The following is a 5,760-nucleotide window of genomic DNA, read 5'->3' as shown; positions in this document are numbered from 1 at the left end:
TACTAACAGATAATAAATTGACGCGGAACTTTGGTACGTGAAGAACTTTATCAAGAGAGAGATCATGTGACAATCTCATGGAACCAATATGTTTAATTTCTGCTTGCTCCCCATTTGGTAAGCCAACGTACTCATGATGAGCATCAATGATGCTATGTGATGGTGGTGAATGCGATATATGGTCGGTTGCTCCGCTATCAACAATCCAATATATAGTAGAGTGTGGATCTGTTTGTGCTATGTTGCACTTGGGTGAGAAAATACCTGTTGCATTTGCAAGTGGTTGATCTTTACCGTTCTTATTGTGAAGGAGAGCCATGAGTTGACTGTATTCCTTGGTTGTGAATGTTAGATTGTTGGCAGTTTGTGATTGAGGTGCTCGCTGACCATAGCCTTCTGGAGTGCTAGGTGACTGAGCGGTTTGTCCATAAACTGCAGGATTTGCAAGAGTCTTTCGTGCTGGAAGTGCTCCATTTTTAGTGCCATATGCAGACTGAGCCGATGGTTGGCTTCCATAACCAGTTTGAGCAGTTGGTTGCCCAGTTTTCTTGTTGTTCATGATGGATATAATTTCTTGATATTGGGTATCAGAAAGTGATCTACGCCAAGTAGAATGATTATCTCCATTAGAGACGAGAACGTGGATAGAAAAATGGATTGGAAGCTTTTGGCTTGTATCCATCTTGTAAAGTTGATTTGGTTGCTGCCTGCTTCCTCCTTTATTTTCTGCTTCGGTGGCACTGGATTGAGTGAAGCTGAGTCGGCGGAGCAGTGACGTAATGAATGCGTAGCAGGTAATGCAGCGACGATGGCTGTGTAGTAGCTGTGCGACAGCAAGGCAGCAAGTGTGCAACTTGCAGTGCAATGGTTGTGCAGTAGCAGGTGTCCCTGTGCACAGTATAGCAGCGGAAGAGTGAAGGCAGAGCAGAGCAAATGATTAATCCTGCTCTGATACCATATTAAACTTAGTATTCAATAATGTTTTTTTAATATCTACCTCTGCTGCAATTGCAGCAGAGTTTTTATATACATCTTATTACATACGCATGCAATAAACAAATAAACTAGAGGTGGCATCCTTGCTGTCCATGTTGCAGCAGTCAGAATACACATGCAGTCAGGGGCGGAGGGACCATAGGACCACAGTAGTCCTAGGCCCATCCTGCTTTTGTTTATAACTAAAAATTAGTATTACTTATTATATTATTATTTTCAGTTAAATCATTCCTATTTCGTAGACAAACTATCCGGCCCTCTTTAAATATTTTAAGAATATCCGGCCCTCTTTAAATAACCCTAAAGCCTACCTATAACCTATTTCAACTTCCAACATTCCAACTTCCAACACTCCATCTTCCATTCATTTTCCCAATACTAAAAATTAGTATTTTATTATTCTCTAATTCTAGCCGACTGTTGCTCTGCTGCTAGTTTGAAAAAAATAGTCAGAACACTGCTTCTCTTAGTCTGATCCCTCCCGTGGTACACAAGCCGTACACTGCTTCTCTCATCTATAGCATGTCACAGTCTTCAACCAGTCTATCAATCTATCAGTCTTCAATTTCCATGATCCTCAAGAGTATGAACTTCGAATCTCCATAGTTGTCATTTTCAATTTTTTTTTTACAATTTGCTAATTCATATATGTTGTCATCTACAATTGTAAATTAATTTAACAAATAATATTTTTTTTTGCAGATTAAAGAATTCAATTATTCCATCATTCCATAAAAAAGACATTGAAGTTTAGTTAATTGGTCAACAACCCAAAGTATGTATTTTACTCTCAATTCCTGTTACAATTTTTTGTTTATAAATTATGATTAAATTGATGTCTTGCAATTTCTCTTAACTATTGCCTAATTTGTTTTAGTTTGTAAAATTAGCATATATGTTCATATTTCTTTTAATTTAAAGTTAGTGAGTCTATGTTTTTTTTTACTTTTCAGTTATGGAAAGATATTTCAAAAGAAAAACACAACATGAGATATTAGAACCGTCTCCAAAGAGTCCAAAGAACAATGAAAGTAGTTCAAAACAAACTTGTGTGGATTCTATGGAAATTAACTCGGAAACTCTCCAATATGATCCTTTTCATATATATACTATGATGTTTTGGTTACTTTTCATATATATACTATGATGTTTTGGTTAACAGTTTTGTAACTACTATCGATTTAATTTTTTTTTAATATTTGTGAGAGGCCCCTCCTAACCCGAAATCCTGGCTCCGCCACTGCATGCAGTGACCTTGCTGTCCACGATGCATGTGTTCTTGCTGTCCCAATAATGATACATCTCCACATGCTAACCTAGCTGTCAAGGAATGATAACATTCCTTCTGTCCAGTATGTCATACAGATTGATCACCTTTAACAGTTACAATCCCAGCGAGAATCACTGACTGCACATTGCGGTAGCTTCCTGATAAATCGTATCATCAACACTTGTCTTCTTTCCTTTTTTATTCTCCTTGCTATACATTAACACTTAACCGAATCTATTTCTCTGGATAAAGGGCTTTGTACAACACGATGAATATGAAGATTCAAGCAGCTGGAACCTTCCAGTGACTGAGAGCAGTACTACCCCTTCATCTTCATTTCATCATGCGTAAGTACTTGCTATCTTAGCATCTTAGCTGCTCTTATATACTTTAAACTACTCGTACTTTTAGTCATGAACAAGTATGTTTGCCCAATATCACCCTTGTAGTGTTTGTTGCAAAGTAGTCTTTGTGGCCATGAACTTTTCAGTAACATTGGATCTGCGACTATTTTGATTACAAAAGCACTTGCATCCACTCTATTAGAAAAATACTTGTAATTAACATATTTATCACTGTTTAAATTTTAAAATCGGAGCAATTATTTTCTTTAATCATCATATATAATGACCATCTTTACAAAAAAATATCAAATTGGAAATCTTAAAATGATGCATATAAAACATTAAAAACAATTTATGGTTTAATTCATTTTTTTTGTATAGATGATCATTAAATGATAATTAAGGAAATGAATGATTTTTAATTACAAAATTCGTGGTAAAAATATGTTAATCTAAAAAATAGATAGCAAGTGGTCATTTACCACAGTGGTGGAAATGAGTTTAGCTCTTACATGAAGTCAACCCCGTCGGTGGCTAATCTAACATTTAGTCTAACAAAAATTTATTGTTTGACAAAAAAAAAAAAAAAAGATAAGATGATATATCAGTCATACTTTGTAAACCCCACATATTAGACGTGGCAAAGTACATAGGCTTTCACTTATACTTTTTCACCGCATGGAGTTCATGATTTTATATGAAAGGCGCTTGAAAAGTGGGATTACAAAATATTTCAAACAAAAGAAAATGTCTAATTACAGAGAATAAATACAAATTTTTTCCTTTCACAAAAAGAAGTAGAAGTTCCAAATTTTGAGCATTTTATTTCTTCAATCAATGATATTTAGATATACAATATTAACGCACTCATAAATAAGTGGGTAAATTACACAAAACTATCTCAACTATGGGTGTCACGACACTTTCATACCTGATCTTTTAAAAATGACAATGTCATACATCATCTTAAAAATTTGTGTCAATGTCATACTTCCATTAGTTTTTCTGTTAATTTCTTTGTTAAAGTGCTGATGTGGCTAGAGGCGGGGCCCATTCACTAATCCAACTGGATTAAAAAATTATTAAATATATTTGTAATAATTAATTTTTAAAAATTAAATTTTTTTTTATATTACATCTCTCCCTCTCTCTCTCTTCTCTCTCTCTCTCCGCCTCTCTCTCTCTCTCTCTTCTCTGCATCCCCGACCCCTTCTCGTTCCCCTTCCGTGCAACCCCCCACCCTTCCTCACCCATGCCAACATCTCCCTCTCTCTCAGCTCACTCACTCTTTCTCCCCCTCTCTCTCGCACAGACTATACCTCTCTCCCAGATCTACACTCACGCACCCATTTACACACCCACACCCACCGACGACGGTACCAAAACCATCATTGGCGTCAACCCTCTCTCCTTTCGTCTCCGTGAAGCTCCGGGGCACCCAGAGGACACCCAACCCAGGTCCGGTGAGCCATGGGTGTGCGAGCCCAAGTCTCGGGTGGGGACGAACTGGGTTTTGAGTTTTAGTTTTTTTTTTTTTCGTTTCGTTTCTGGGCAGCAGGGGAAGAAGATGGGGGAGGAGAGAGAAGGGGTGGGGTGGGGACGAATTGGGTTTTGAATTTTTTTTTTTTTTCGTTTCGTTTCTAGGCTGCAGGGGAAGAAGATGGGGGAGGAGAGAGAGAGGGGGTGGGGTGGGGACGAATTGGGTTTTGAATAATTTTTTTTTTCACTTTCCTTTGTTATTTTAATATTTAAAATATATTAAATGATTTTTTTTAATATTTTCTTAATTTTTTAATAGAAAGTGGGGTTTGGATCAAGCCACGTCAGCATTTAAATGACAAATTAACGGTCAGGCTAACGGAAGGTATAAAATTGACCAAGTTCTAAAGATGAGGTATGACATTGTCAATTTTAAAAGATGAGGTATGAAAGTGTCATGAGACCAATAGTTGAGGTAGTTTTATATAATTTACCCTAAATAAGTTTTCCATATAATAGTCTGACTTACGTCTATTTCTATACAAGTAAGGCCATCACTATATCCACGCTGCATGCATGCTTTTAATTATTCGTTTTTTGTATCATCAAAATTATATGTCAGAGTCTCACATTGAAAATATGAGAGATTTAATTTTTAATATCAACGATACATTTTATGATAAAACCCAACACTTAGTAATAAGTGCTTAAATGGAAATCATATCGATGTTGTTAGTGGTGAACCATGCAGCGCCTAAATTGTTTATCACTATATACCTAGAAGGAAAATGTTTATAACCCAACATAAATTTCTAACCGTATTAATTATAATACAGCACGAGCTAGGGTCGGGAACATTATCGACAAAGTTTTTCAAAGGCATTGCACAAGTTTATTATCTCAGCCATCACCACGCTAGCCGTGCTTCTCGAACATAGGTACGGAGCTGGGGCTGCGGTATCTCTATTTTTCACTAAATAAGTCGTGGTAGTGGCGTTTATTGTTGCCTTTTTGGTTTACATCGATCGGTTCATTGGCTGTCAAGATACTCCAAGCTCGTGAAAATCCAGATTTGTCTGAGTTCATGGATAAGATTAGCCTCTCGTCTAGAACTCTTGCTGTAACCTTAGAATTGTCGATCGTGGTTCCAGCTTTTGGGTGGTTCACCTTCGCGGCATGGAGCATTTGCCTTATGATCGCAGTAACAAAGTCGTATCTTGAAATTGCAGTTGTTATGAAAAGGTTGTATTAAAGAACACTTGAACAGCTTCTTCAGGTGTTTGACAAATTGAAAGAGTTGTTCATGAATATTTGTGTAAGCGCATCACTTTCTAATGCCTTTAACAGATCGAAAGAGCTCTTCGTGATCAGCGGAAGGGGCTTCCTTAATTAGTTATACACTTCTACTACATACACTTTGTCTTTTGATCTACTTTAATTAATAGTTAATAACTTAATATGTACTATACTATACGTTTTGCGTTTTGCTACTAGTGTTGTGTGATGGTTTGCTCTTTTAGGGGCTTCCCTATATGTACTGTATTTATAATGTACGTGTGAGTGTAATGGATAAGTACTCTTGTAAGCCTTTGAGATTGAATACTGTACGTAGCACCCTATATCAGTAACATTATGAAGGGTTCCAGCTCAGAAAGGGAGTAGTCAGCTCCG

General features: G+C 36.8%; 2 long non-coding RNA genes across 2 annotated transcripts; both read left to right on the top strand.

The window, feature by feature from the left end:
* Positions 1 to 1,493: 1,493 nt before the first annotated feature.
* LOC139193684 (uncharacterized) lies at positions 1,494 to 1,842 on the top strand. The gene is made up of 2 exons (XR_011578057.1): positions 1,494 to 1,579; positions 1,699 to 1,842. It is a non-coding gene; the product is annotated as an uncharacterized lncRNA (long non-coding RNA).
* Positions 1,843 to 2,337: 495 nt separating this feature from the next.
* Positions 2,338 to 5,555, top strand: LOC139193515 (uncharacterized). The gene is made up of 3 exons (XR_011577711.1): positions 2,338 to 2,416; positions 2,519 to 2,613; positions 4,926 to 5,555. It is a non-coding gene; the product is annotated as an uncharacterized lncRNA (long non-coding RNA).
* The last annotated feature ends 205 nt before the right edge of the window (positions 5,556 to 5,760 follow it).

This window comes from Malus domestica, chromosome 17 (genome assembly GCF_042453785.1).
Source record: "Malus domestica chromosome 17, GDT2T_hap1".
NCBI lineage: Eukaryota > Viridiplantae > Streptophyta > Magnoliopsida > Rosales > Rosaceae > Malus > Malus domestica.
Note: the sequence above shows the minus strand (reverse complement) of the source record. Positions and strands in the feature narration are given on the sequence as shown.